The 14,605-nt window shown below is 49.9% G+C and overlaps 1 protein-coding gene and 1 long non-coding RNA gene across 2 annotated transcripts in view; one reads left to right on the forward strand and one right to left on the reverse strand.

Annotated features, from left to right (window-relative positions):
- Window positions 1–14,605, reverse strand: part of LOC147118194 (protein fantom-like) — an 89,310-nt gene that overhangs the window by 25,208 nt on the left and 49,497 nt on the right. The window lies entirely within an intron of this gene.
- LOC147118195 (uncharacterized) lies at window positions 5,956–8,093 on the forward strand. Its single transcript, XR_015077812.1, has 3 exons — window positions 5,956–6,098; window positions 6,464–6,537; window positions 7,968–8,093. It is a non-coding gene; the product is annotated as an uncharacterized LOC147118195 (long non-coding RNA).

Consider the following 14,605-nt stretch of genomic DNA (forward strand, 5'->3'; position numbering starts at 1 on the left):
GAGGTATTGATAATAAGGTTTATAGATAGAAAGAAAAATAAGGTTTATAGATAGAAAGAAAAATAAGGTTTATAGATAGGAAAGAAAAATAAGGTTTATAGATAGAAAGAAAAATAAGGTTTATTGATAGAAAGAAAAATAAGGTTTATAGATAGAAAGAAAAATAAGGTTTATAGATAGAAAGAAAAATAAGGTTTATGGATAGAAAAGAAAAATAAGGTTTATAGATAGAAAAGAAAAATAAGGTTTATAGATAGAAAGAAAAATAAGGTTTATGATAGAAAGAAAAATAAGGTTTATAGATAGGAAAGAAAAATAAGGTTTATAGATAGAAAGAAAAATAAGGTTTATAGATATAAAGAAAAATAAGGTTTATAGGATAGAAAGAAAAATAAGGTTTTATGGATAGAAAGAAAAATAAGGTTTATAGATATAAAGAAAAATAAGGTTTATTATAGATAGAATAAAAATAAGGTTTATTGATATAAATAAAAATAAGTTTTATAGTATATAAAGAAAAATAAGTTTAAATATATAAATAAAAATAATGTTTATGTATATAAAGAAAAATAAGGTTTATAGATAGAAATAAAAATAAGTTTTATTTATAGAAAGAAAAATAATGTTTATCTATATAAATAAAACATAAGGTTTATATATCATTAAATAAAAATAAGTTTATTATATCATATCAAACCAAATTAATTATATTAGATAACAGACAACATAATTAATCATTCACTCATACCCACCTACTGTTAATATTCACTCCTCAATCACCTAATTATACATTACTCAATACCAACTACTTAAATCCTTTAACTTCAATCCACTCCACACCTTAAACATTCACTCCATCCCCCACCTTAAACACTCACTCCCTCCCCCACCTTAAACATTCACTCCCTCCCCCACCTTAACATTCACTCCCTCCCCCACCTTAAAATTCACTCCCTCCCCACCTTAACATTCATCCCTCCCCCACCTTAAACACTCACTCCCTCCCCCACCTTAAACACTCACTCCCTCCCCCACCTTAAACACTCACTCCCTCCCCCACCTTAAACATTCACTCCCTCCCCCACCTTAAACACTCACTCCCTCCCCCACCTTAAACACTCACTCCCTCCCCCCACCTTAAACACTCACTCCCTCCCCCACCTTAAACACTCACTCCCTCCCCCACCTTAAACACTCACTCCCTCCCCCACCTTAAACACTCTCTCCCTCCCCCACCTTAAACACTCACTCCCTCCCCCACCTTAAACATTCACTCCCTCCCCCACCTTAAACATTCACTCCCTCCCCCACCTTAAACACTCACCCCCTCCCCCACCTTAAACACTCACCCCCTCCCCCACCTTAAACATTCACCCCCTCCACCACCTTAAACATTCACTCCCTCCCCCACCTTAAACATTCACCCCCTCCCCCACCTTAAACACTCACTCCCTCCCCCACCTTAAACATTCACTCCCTCCCCCACCTTAAACATTCACCCCCTCCCCCACCTTAAACATTCACCCCCTCCACCACCTTAAACATTCACTCCCTCCCCCACCTTAAACATTCACTCCCTCCCCCACCTTAAACATTCACCCCCTCCCCCACCTTAAACATTCACCCCCTCCACCACCTTAAACATTCACTCCCTCCCCCACCTTAAACATTCACTCCCTCCCCCACCTTAAACATTCACTCCCTCCCCCACCTTAAACACTCACTCCCTCCCCCACCTTAAACATTCACCCCATCCACCACCTTAAACATTCACTCCCTCCACCACCGGCGCACCGTGGCTGCAGTGTGTACCATCTACAAGATGCACTGCAGCAACTCGCCAAGGCTTCTTCGGCAGCACCTCCCAAACCCGCGACCTCTTCCACCTAGAAGGACAAGGGCAGCAGGCGCATGGGAACACCACCACCTCCAAGTTCCCCTCCAAGTCACACACCATCCTGACTTGGAAATATATCGGCCGTTCCTTCATCGTCGCTGGGTCAAAATCCTGGAACTCCCTCCCTAACAGCACTGTGGGGGCACCTTCACCACACGGACTGCAGCGGTTCAAGAAGGCGGCTCACCACCACCTTCTCAGGGGCAACTAGGGATGGGCAATAAATGCTGGCCTTTCCAGCGACGCCCAAATTCCATGAACGAATATAAAAAAAACACACTCTCACACACACTCACTCACACACACACACTCACTCACACTCACTCACACACACACACTCACTCACACTCACTCACACACACACACTCACTCACACTCACTCACACTCACTCACACACACACTCTCACACACACTCACTCACACACACACACTCACTCACACTCACTCACACTCACTCACACACACACACTCACTCACACTCACTCACACTCACTCACACACACACACTCACTCACACTCACTCACTCACACACACACACTCACTCACACTCACTCACACTCACTCACACACACACACTCACTCACACTCACTCACTCACACACACACACTCGCTCACACTCACACACACACACACTCACTCACAGTCACACACACACTCACTCACTCACTCACACTCACTCACACTCACTCACACACACTCACACACACTCACTCACAGTCACACACACACTCACTCATACACACACACACACTCTCACACACTCTCACACACACCCACTCACTCACACTCACACACGCACTCACACTCACACTCACACACTCACACTCACTCACTCCCACACTCACTCACTCACACACACACACACTCACACTGACTCACACACACTCACACTCACTCACACACACACACACTCACTCACAGTCACACACACACTCACTCACTCACTCTCACTCACACTCACTCACACACACTCACACACACTCACTCACAGTCACACACACACTCACTCACACACACACACACACTCTCACACACTCTCACACACACCCACTCACTCACACTCACACACGCACTCACACTCACACTCACACACTCACACTCACTCACTCCCACACTGACTCACTCACACTCACTCACACACACACACACTCACACTCACTCACACACACTCACACTCACTCACACACACACACACTCACTCACAGTCACACACACACACACTCACTCACACACACTCACACTCACTCACACACACACACACTCACTCACAGTCACACACACACACACTCACTCACTCACTCACACACACTCACACTCACACTCACTCACACACACTCACACTCACTCACACACACACTCACTCACAGTCACACACACACACACTCACACTCACACTCACTCACACACACTCACACTCACTCACACACACACTCACTCACAGTCACACACACACACACTCACTCACTCACTCACACACACTCACACACGCTCTCACATACTCTCACACACACCCACTCACTCACACTCACACTCACACACGCACTCACACTCACACACTCACACTCACTCACTCCCTCACTCACTCACTCACACTCACACACAGACACACTTACACTCACACACTCACACACACTCAATTCAATTCAATTCAATTCAAATCGCTTTATTGGCATGATAAGGTACATCTTATGTTGCCAAAGCATCAAAATACATTCATGGTTGAACACATAAACGCAGATCTATTCATACAGTGTATAAACAGATATATCCCTGAGTGTATAAATATACATTCGTATTATTTGTATATACTCTTTTCTTAGGTTTACTGGTTGTCCCTCTGTTTATGGCAAGCTGTAACATAGTGTGCCGCTAAGGTTACACAGTTTCTCTGTTCCCCTAGTAGGTATGGGAGTTTTTGGTCGTCATTCAAATTTCTGAATTCAGGGCATATTTGTGAGAATTTTTGGTAGAAATTCTCCCTGATGCCCTGATATTTTCCACAGGTTGTGAGGAAGTGCATCTCTGTCTCCACCACTCCCTGACTGCAGTGAGAGCATATTCTGTCCTCTCTTGGCAGCCAGGTCTGTCTGTGTCTGCCTTTTTCGATCGCCAGGCTATGTTCACTAAGTCTGTACCTTGTCAAGGTTTTTCTCAGTTTGCTATCCTTTACCATGGTCAGGTATTCAGCCATGTTGTATTGTCTGTTTAGGGCCAAGTAGCAATTGAGTTTGTTTTGGGTTTTTGTTGTTTCTGCCCAATATGACAGGTATTTTTCCTTTTGCTTAGTGACAATTGTGTTGGGTCGAATTCTCTGTGCTACGATGTCACTGTCCTGGGGCTGGTTATTGTTAGTAGTGTTAGTGGTTGCTGTAATGATATCAACAAATAGAGATAGTATTTGCCTGTTCGATTATGATGCCTTAATTGCATGTATTGATTGCTTGTGCCTGACCAGCAGAGGGCATGTGACCGAGAGAAGCAAGGCAGTTAGTTTGGTTTCAGTTTCGTTCTAGATGCATCACTAGCTTGATGTCTCCTGTAAATACTGTATAAAGAGTTGAACAGACTTTAGATTAAAACTCATTCTCTTTCATAAATGTCTCATCATTGAACCCACAAAGAAATCAATACAGTTGCTTCACTGAACTGAGTCCCAGGACTAGTTGACTGCGGGTATTCTTCTTTATGGTCCTCTCTTGGCATTTCAAGGCTTCGTAATGATAGCAGTGGGGGTTGCTCATTTTTAGGTGTTTCCAAAATTTGGTGGCTCTTTTTTGGATAGTAATTATTGTGGATATTGGCCTAGTTCTGCCCTGCATGCATTGTTTACGGTTTTCCTTTGAGTCCGGAGGATACTTTTACAGAATTCTGCATGTAGGATCTCAATTGGGTGTTTGTCCCATTTTGCAAATTCTTGTTGTGTTAGCGGTCCCCACACCTCACTGCCATAGAGTGCAATTGGTTCAATTACTGATTTAAAAATTTTGAGCCAAATGCTAATTGGGATTTCTATTTGGATTGCTCTTTTAATGGCATAGAAAGCCCTTCTAGCTTTCTCTTTCAGTTCATTCACAGCCAGATGAAAATTTCCCGTAGAGCTGATTTTTATGCCCAAGTATGTGTAGTTAGTGGTTTGTTCGATTTTAGTTGTTCCTAGTGTGAAATTTATTCTGGGTCCCTGATGTCTGGATCTTTGCTGGAACACAAGGACTTTGGTTTTTTGGGGGTTTATTGTCAGGGCCCAAGTCTGGCAGTACGACTCCAGCAGATCCAGGTTCTGCTGTAGACCCTCCTTAGTTGGTGACAGCAGAACCAGGTCATCTGCATAGAGGAGGAATTTAACCTTGGAGTCGTATAGGGCGAGGCCAGGTGCTGTAGATTGTTCAAGTAGTTTTGCCAACTCATTTATGTAAATATTAAAGAGTGTCGGTGAGATGGCCGAGCCCTGCGTCACACCCCGCCCCTGTGGGAAGTATTTTGTTTGTTTGTCTCCAATTTTAACTGCACATTTATTGTTTGTATACATTGATTTAATTACATCATATGTTTATCCCCCTACCCCGCTTTCGATAAGTTTCAAGAATAGACCGTCGTGCCAGATGGAATCACTCACTCTCTCTCTCCTGCAGGTCTTCCAGTCCCGGTTGGAAGAGGTATGTGTCTGTATCTCAGTGTCACCGTGATCTGTGATCAGTGTGTATCCCAGTGACAAACTCCCAGTATCCCCCGTCCCCCCCATTTATGGAGCCTCCTCTGATGACCCCTCCCCAGCGAACCCTCCCTCCCCACCCCCAGTGACCCCGCCCCCATTACCCCCTCCCTCAAATACAGACCCACCCCCAGTGAACCTTCCCCCGGCCCCCCCACCCCCCCCCCTCACCCCAAGCAACCCCTCCACCCCGGATTCCCCTCCCCCTGGTTTCCCCCTTCCCCAGCAACCCCTCCTCCCCAGTTCCCCATCCCCCTGTGGCCCCCTCCCATTTACAGATGCTCACCCACCCGCTCCCCCGTACTAATTTCACCCCCCCCGCCCTCTCTCTGGTGCCCACAGACCCAGCGAACCCTGCTCACTGACCGGGACCACCTCCTGTCTGGAGCGGAGGACGTGAGCCAGCAGCTGAGGGAGGAGCGAGAGCGGAACCGGACACTCGGGGCTCGACTGGAGACGCTCAGCCGCGCCCAGCGCATCGCGGAGCAGGTACGGCCAGGGGTCGGGCCCTGACCTCTCACCTGGGGTCAAATCCAGCCCCACAGACAAAGGGGGCAAAAGGCAGGGGGCGGTCGGGTCGCCGGGTCGGCTGCAAGATCGGGTAACTCAGCACAGGCCGGGGATGGAGCCTGGGCCTTTCCTGGGGCTCAGTCTCACACTAGGTGGGGGCGGCAAACTCCGGGTGACACCCCACCCCCTCTCCACCCCCCAGGCCTGCGGATTCGCTAGGCCGGCCCTCGGCAGGGGCTGGGAGTGAGCCTGGCCCAGGCTGGGAGTGAGCCTGGCCCAGGCTGGAAGTGAGCCTGAGCGAGCAGGCCGGAGGGCCGCCCGTTAACATGTTTGTGCTTCTTCAGTTGCAGGAGGAGGTGGCTGAGGTGGCGAAGGAGCGGGACATCCTGAAGGAGGCTTACAATAAACTGCTGGTCAGGTAGGAGAGCGTGATCCAGCGGATAGGCCTGGGAGTGGAACGCGGGGAATGTCCAACACAGGGGCGGCCAACCGAGGGGGGGGGGTGGAAGGGAGCTGAGGAGAGGGTGGAGGGGAGTCGAGAGGAGAGGAGGATAGGGAAGTGGAGGAGATGGGAAGGGGAGGCGAGGGGATTGGAGGGGGAAGAGGAGGGGAGGGGAGGGGAGGGAGGGGACTGGAGCGGTAGGGAGGGGAGGGAGTGGAGGGGAGGGGAACAGAGGAGAGCAGAGGGGTGAGTGGGGATGAGGGATGGGAGGAGAGGGGTGGAGGGGTAGAGGAGTGGAGGGGAGGTGAGGGGAGGGGAGGAGAATGGATTGGAGGAGAGGGGAGTGGAGGGGAGGGGAAGTGAGGGGAGGCGAGTTGAGGAGAGGGGAGGAGAGGGGAGGAGGGGGAGTGGAGGGGAGGGGAGGTGAGTGGAGGTGAGGTGAGGAGAGGGTGGAGCGGAGTCGAGAGGAAAGGAGGATAGGGAAGTGGAGGAGATGGAAGGGGAGGCAAGGGGAGATGAAGGAGAGGCGAGGGGATTGGATGGGGGAGGGAGTGGAGGAGGGGTGGGGAGGCGAGAGGAGAGGGAGGGGACTGGAGGGGTAGGGAGGGGAGGGAGTGGAGGGGAACAGAGGAGAGCAGAGGGGTGAGTGGGGATGAGGAATGGGAGGAGTGGGGTGGAGGGGAGGTGAGGGGAGGGGAATGGATTGGAGGAGAGGGGAGTGGAGGGGAGGGGAGGTGAGGGGAGGCAAGGTGAGGAGAGAGGAGGAGAGGGGAGGAGGGGGAGTGGAGCGGAGGGGAGGTGAGGGGAGGCGAGGTAAGGAGAGGGGAGGGGTGGGGAGGAGAGGGGAGGGGTTGAAAGGGTTACTCTCTGCGTCTCTGATGGAGGGAAGCGGGGCGGTGGCCAATGGGTCAGACTGTGACCTTTCACTGTCGGGAACCTGGGGTCAGACTGTGACCTTTCACCCTCGGGAACATGGGGCGAGACTGTGACCTTTCACCCATGGGAACCTGGGGTAAGTCTGTGACCTTTCACCCTCGGGAACCTGGGGTCAGACTGTGACCTTTCACCCTCAGGGACCTTGGGTCAGACTGTGACCTTTCACCCTTGGGGACCTGGGGTTAGACTGTGACCTTTCACCCTCGGGGACCTGGGGTCAGACTGTGACCTTTCACCCTCAGGAACCTGGGGTCAGACTGTGACCTTTCACCCTTGGGGACCTGGGGTCAGACTGTGACCTTTCACCCTCGGGAACCTGGGGTCAGATCCAGGCGCAGACAGAGAAGGGGTGAGGGGTGATTGTACAGCCCCTGTAAGGGACAGCAGTACCAGAAAGGTCCTTATTGCCTCTCCCTGTGCTTTGTGATTCTATCGCCGCCCCCACCCCTACCTCCCCTCCAACCTTCCAGTGCCTTGAACCTGCCGTGGGATCAGGAGCGGAAAGAGAGAGACCAGCAGATCCATGAGCTCGAATCAAAATTGCGAGCTGCACACGAAGACAGGGCACTACTGGAGAGGAAAATCCACCAGGAAATTGGTAAGGGGTTGGAATACAGAGCGCGGAGGCAGGGAGAGTGGCTGCAATAGAACACACCTTGTAAACATGATCAGTAACTGGGACAGGGAGGGTGGCTGTGGAGGGAGATTGAATTTAAATAAAGGAAACTACGAGGGTATGAGGCGCGAGTTGGCTAGGATGGATTGGGGAATGTTACTTAAAGGGTTGACGGTGAATAGGCAATGGCAAACATTTAAAGATCGCATGGAAGAACTACAGAATTTGTTCATCCCTGCTTGGCATAAAAATAAAACAAAAAAGGTGACTCAACATTGGCTAACAAGGGAAATTAGGGATAGCATGAGATCCAAGGAGAGGACATATAAATTGTCCAGAAAATGCAGCAAACCTGAGGATTGGGAGCAGTTTAGGATTCAGCAAAGGAGGACGAAAGGATTAATTAAGAGGGGGGAAACAGAGTATGAGAGTAAGCTTGCAGGGAACATAAAAACTGACTGTAAAAGCTTCTATAGATATGTGAAGAGAAAAAGAATGGTGAAGTCAAGCGTAGGTCCCTTACAGTCTGAATCAGGGGAATGTATAATGGCGAACAAAGACATGGCAGACCAATTAAATACATACTTTGGTTCTGTCTTCACAAAGGAGGACACAAATAACCTCCCAGAGATGTCAGGCAACATAGGGTCTAATGAGAGGGAGGAACAGAATTAAATCAGTATTTGCAGGGAAATGGTGTTAGGGAAATTGACAGGATTGAAGGCCGATAAATCCCCAGGGCCTGATAACCTACATCCTAGGGTACTTAAGGAAGTGTCCCTAGAAATAGTAGATGCATTGCTGTTCATCTTCAAAAAATTCGATAGACTCTGGAACAGTTCCCATGGATTGGAGGGTGGCTAATGTTACCCCACTATTTAGAACAAGTGGTAGAGAAAAAATGGGTAATTATAGACCGGTAAGCCTGACATCGGTAGTGGGGAAAATGCTAGAGTCCATTATAAAAGATGTAATAGCAGAGCACTTGGAAAACAGTGACAGGATCGGACAAAGTCAACATGGATTCACAAAAGGTCAATTGTGCTTGACTAATCTACTGGAATTTTTTGAGGATGTAACTGGTAGAATAGGGCAGCACGGTGGCATAGTGGTTAGCACTGTTGCCTCACAGCGCCAGGGACCCAGGTTCAAATCCAGCCTCGGGCGACTGTCTGTGTGGAGTTTGCACATTCTCCCCGTGTTTGCGTGGGTTTCCTCCGGGTGCTCCGGTTTCCTCCCACAGTCCAAAGATGTGCGGGTTAGGTTGATTGGCCATGATAAAAATTGGCCCTTAGTGTTCGGGGGGATTAAATACGTGGGGTTACGGGGTTACGGGGATAGGGCTTGGGTGGGATGGCTGTCGGTGTAGGGACTGGGTGCTAGGGTTTGGATGATCAGCCATGACCTCGTTGAATGGCGGAGCAGGCTCGAAGGGCTGAATGGCCTACTCCTGTTCCTATCTTCTATGTTTCTATGTAATAGATAAGGGAGAACCAGTGGATGTGGTGTATTTGGACTTTCAGAAGGCTTTCGATAAGGTCCCGCATAAGAGACAAGCGTGCAAAGTTAAAGCACATGGGATTGAGGGTAAGGTACTGACTTGGATAGAAAACTGGTAGGCAGACAGGAAGCAAAGAGTTGGAATAAATGGGTCTTTTTCCGAGTGGAAGGCAGTGACTAGAGGGGTACCGCAGGGATCGGTGCTAGGTCCCCAGTTATTCACAATATGCATTAATGATCTAGACAAGGGATGTAATATCTCCAAGTTTGCAGACGACACAAAGCTGGGTGGGCGTGTGTGCTGTGAGGAGGATGCAGAGAATCTCCAGTACGATTTGGACAGGTTGGGCGATTGGGCAGATGCATGGCAGATGCAGTATAATGTGGATAAATGCGAGGTTATCCACTGTGGTGGCAAAAACAGGAAGGCAGATAATTATCTGAATGGCAATAGATTGGGAAAAGGGGAAGTGCAACGAGACCTGGGTGTCCTTGTGCACCAGTCGCTGAAGGTAAGCATGCAGGTGCAGCAGGCAGTTAAGAAGGCAAATGGTGTGTTGGCCTTCATAGCGAGAGGATTCGCGTACAGGAGCAAAGATGTCTTGCTGCAGTTCTCCAGGGCCTTGGTGAGATCACACCTTGAGTATTGTGCGCAGTTTTGGTCGCCTTATCTGAGGAAGGATGTTCTTGCCATGGAGGGAGTGCAGCGAAGATTTACCAGACTGATACCTGGGATGGCAGGAATGACGTATGAAGAGAGATTGGGTCAATTAGGCTTATATTCGCTAGAGTTTAGAAGAATGAGAGGGGATCTCATTGAAACTTATAAAATTCTAACATGACTAGTCAGACTAGATGCAGGAAGGATGATCCCGATGGCGGGAGAGTCCAGAACCAGGGGTCACAGTCTAAGGATAAGGGTTAAGCCATTTATGACTGAGATGAGCAGGAATTTCTTCACCCAGAGAGTGGTGAACCTGTGGAATTCTCTACCACAGAAGGCAGTAGAGGCCAATTCATTAAATATATTCAAGAAGGAGTTGGATATATTTCTTAAGGCTAAAGGGATCAAGCGATATGGGGAGAAAGCAGGGACAGGGTACTGAATTTGGATGATCAGCCATGATCTCATTGAATGGTGGAGCAGGCTCGAGGGGCCGAATGGCCTACTCCGGCTCCTATCTTCGATGTTTCTATGAATGAGTGGGTAGAGACTGTGATAGGGGAGAGTGTACACGGGCTGTGGGAAGAGATTAAAAGGGTGGGTAGAGTCCGTGATAGGGTAGAGTGTACATGGGCTGTGGGAGGAGATTAAAAGGGTGGGTAGAGTCCGTGATAGGGGAGAGTGTACATGGGCTGTGGGAGGAGATTAAATGGGTGGGTAGAGTCAGTGATAGGGGAGAGTGTACATGGGCTGTGGGAGGAGATTAAATGGGTGGGTAGAGTCCGTGATAGGGGACAGTGTACATGGGCTGTGGGAGGAGATTAAATGGGTGGATAGAGTCCGTGATAGGGGAGAGTGTACATGGGCTGTGGGAGGAGATTAAATGGGTGGATAGAGTCTGTGATAGGGGAGAGTGTACATGGGCTGTGGGAGGAGATTAAATGGGTGGATAGAATCCGTGATAGGGGAGAGTGTACATGGGCTGTGGGAGGAGATTAAATGGATGGGTAGAGTCCGTGATAGGGGAGAGTGTACATGGGCTGTGGGAGGAGATTAAATGGGTGGGTAGAGTCCGTGATAGGGGAGAGTGTACATGGGCTGTGGGAGGAGATTAAATAGGTGGGTAGAGTCTGTGATAGGGGAGAGTGTACATGGGCTGGGGGAGGAGATTAAATGGGTGGGTAGAGTCTGTGATAGGGGAGAGTGTACATGGGCTGTGGGAGGAGATTAAATGGGTGGGTAGAGTCCGTGATAGGGGAGAGTGTACACGGGCTGTGGGAGGAGATTAAATGGGTGGGTAGAGTCCGTGATAGGGGAGAGTGTACACGGGCTGTGGGGGGAGATTAAATGGGTGGGTAGAGTCTGTGATAGGGGAGAGTGTACATGGGCTGTGGGAGGAGATTAAATGGGTGGGTAGAGTCAGTGATAGGGGAGAGTGTACATGGGCTGTGGGAGGAGATTAAATGGGTGGGTAGAGTCCGTGATAGGGGAGAGTGTACACGGGCTGTGGGAGGAGATTAAATGGGTGGGTAGAGTCCGTGATAGGGGAGAGTGTACATGGGCTGTGGGAGGAGATTAAATGGGTGGGTAGAGTCAGTGATAGGGGAGAGTGTACATGGGCTGTGGGAGGAGATTAAATGGGTGGGTAGAGTCAGTGATAGGGGAGAGTGTACATGGGCTGTGGGAGGAGATTAAATGGGTGGGTAGAGTCAGTGATAGGGGAGAGTGTACATGGGCTGTGGGAGGAGATTAAATGGGTGGGTAGAGTCTGTGACAGGGGAGAGTGTACATGGGCTGTGGGAGGAGATTAAATGGGTGGGTAGAGTCCGTGATAGGGGAGAGTGTACATGGGCTGTGGGAGGAGATTAAATGGGTGGGTAGAGTCAGTGATAGGGGAGAGTGTACATGGGCTTTGGGAGGAGATTAAATGGGTGGGTAGAGTCCGTGATAGGGGAGAGTGTACATGGGCTGTGGGAGGAGATTAAATGGGTGGGTAGAGTCAGTGATAGGGGAGAGTGTACATGGGCTGTGGGAGGAGATTAAATGGGTGGGTAGAGTCCGTGATAGGGGAGAGTGTACATGGGCTGTGGGAGGAGATTAAATGGGTGGGTAAAGTCCATGATAGGGGAGAGTGTACATGGGCTGTGGGAGGAGATTAAATGGGTGGGTAGAGTCTGTGATAGGGGAGAGTGTACATGGGCTGTGGGAGGAGATTAAATGGGCGGGTAGAGTCCGTGATAGGGGGAGTGTACATGGGCTGTGGGAGGAGATTAAATGGGTGGGTAGAGTCCGTGATAGGGGAGAGTGTACATGGGCTGTGGGAGGAGATTAAATGGGTGGGTAGAGTCCGTGATAGGGGGAGTGTACATGGGCTGTGGGAGGAGATTAAATGGGTGGGTAGAGTCCGTGATAGGGGAGAGTGTACATGGGCTGTGGGAGGAGATTAAATGGGTGGGTAGAGTCCATGATAGGGGGAGTGTACATGGGCTGTGGGAGGAGATTAAATGGGTGGGTAGAGTCCGTGATAGGGGAGAGTGTACATGGGCTGTGGGAGGAGATTAAATGGGTGGGTAGAGTCCGTGATAGGGGAGAGTGTACATGGGCTGTGGGAGGAGATTAAATGGGTGGGTCGAGTCCGTGATAGGGGAGAGTGTACATGGGCTGTGGGAGAAGATTAAATGGGTGGGTAGAGTCCATGATAGTGGAGAGTGTACATGGGCTGTGGGAGGAGATTAAATGGGTGGGTAGAGTCAGTGATAGGGGAGAGTGTACATGGGCTGTGGGAGGAGATTAAATGGGTGGGTAGAGTCAGTGATAGGGGAGAGTGTACATGGGCTGTGGGAGGAGATTAAATGGGTGGGTAGAGTCAGTGATAGGGGAGAGTGTACATGGGCTGTGGGAGGAGATTAAATGGGTGGGTAGAGTCTGTGATAGGGGAGAGTGCACATGGGCTGTGGGAGCAGATTAAATGGGTGGGTAGAGTCAGTGATAGGGGAGAGTGTACATGGGCTGTGAGAGGAGATTAATGGGTGGGTAGAGTCCGTGATAGGGGAGAGTGTACATGGGCTGTGGGAGGAGATTAAATGGGTGGGTAGAGTCCGTGATAGGGGAGAGTGTACATGGGCTGTGGGAGGAGATTAAATGGGTGGGTAGAGTCCATGATAGGAGAGAGTGTACATGGGCTGTGGGAGGAGATTAAATGGGTGGGTAGAGTCCGTGATAGGGGAGAGTGTACGTGGGCTGTGGGAGGAGATTAAATGGGTGGGTAGAGTCTGTGATAGGGGAGAGTGAACATGGGCTGTGGGAGGAGATTAAATGGGTGGGTAGAGTCCGTGATAGGGGAGAGTGTACATGGGCTGTGGGAGGAGATTAAATGGGTGGGTAGAGTCTGTGATAGGGGAGAGTGTACATGGGCTGTGGGAGGAGATTAAATGGGTGGGTAGAGTCCGTGATAGGGGAGAGTGTACGTGGGCTGTGGGAGGAGATTAATTGGGTGGGTAGAGTCTGTGATAGGGGAGAGTGTACATGGGCTGTGGGAGGAGATTAAATGGGTGGGTAGAGTCCGTGATAGGGGAGAGTGTACATGGACTGTGGGAGGAGATTAAATGGGTGGGTAGAGTCAGTGATAGGGGAGAGTGTACATGGGCTGTGGGAGGAGATTAAATGGGTGGGTAGAGTCAGTGATAGGGGAGAGTGTACATGGGCTGTGGGAGGAGATTAAATGGGTGGGTAGAGTCAGTGATAGGGGAGAGTGTCCATGGGCTGTGTGAGATTAAATGGGTGGGTAGAGTCCATGATAGGGGAGAGTGTACGTGGGCTGTGGGAGGAGATTAAATGGGTGGGTAGAGTCCATGATAGGGGAGAGTGTACATGGGCTGTGGGAGGGGATTCAATGGGTGGGTAGAGTCTATGATAGGGTAGAGTGTACATGGGCTGTGGGAGGAGATTAAATGGGTGGGTAGAGTCAGTGATAGGGGAGAGTGTACATGGGCTGTGGGAGGAGATTAAATGGGTGGGTAGAGTCTGTGATAGGGGAGAGTGTACACGGGCTGTGGGAGGGGATTAAATGGGTGGGTAGAGTCCGTGATCGGGGAGAGTGTACATGGGCTGTGGGTGGGGATTCAATGGATGGGTAGAGTCCGTGATAGGGGAGAGTGTACATGGGCTGTGGGAGGAGATTAAATGGGTGGGTAGAGTCAGTGATAGGGGAGAGTGTACACGGGCTGTGGGAGGAGATTAAATGGGTGGGTAGAGTCCGTGATAGGGGAGAGTGTCCATGGGCTGTGGGAGGAGATTAAATGGGTGGGTAGAGTCCGTGATAGGGGAGA

The sequence above is a fragment of the Somniosus microcephalus genome, chromosome 4, assembly GCF_052327205.1.
Source record: "Somniosus microcephalus isolate GS21.2 chromosome 4, FLI_Smic_1.0, whole genome shotgun sequence".
Taxonomy (NCBI): Eukaryota; Metazoa; Chordata; class Chondrichthyes; order Squaliformes; family Somniosidae; genus Somniosus; species Somniosus microcephalus.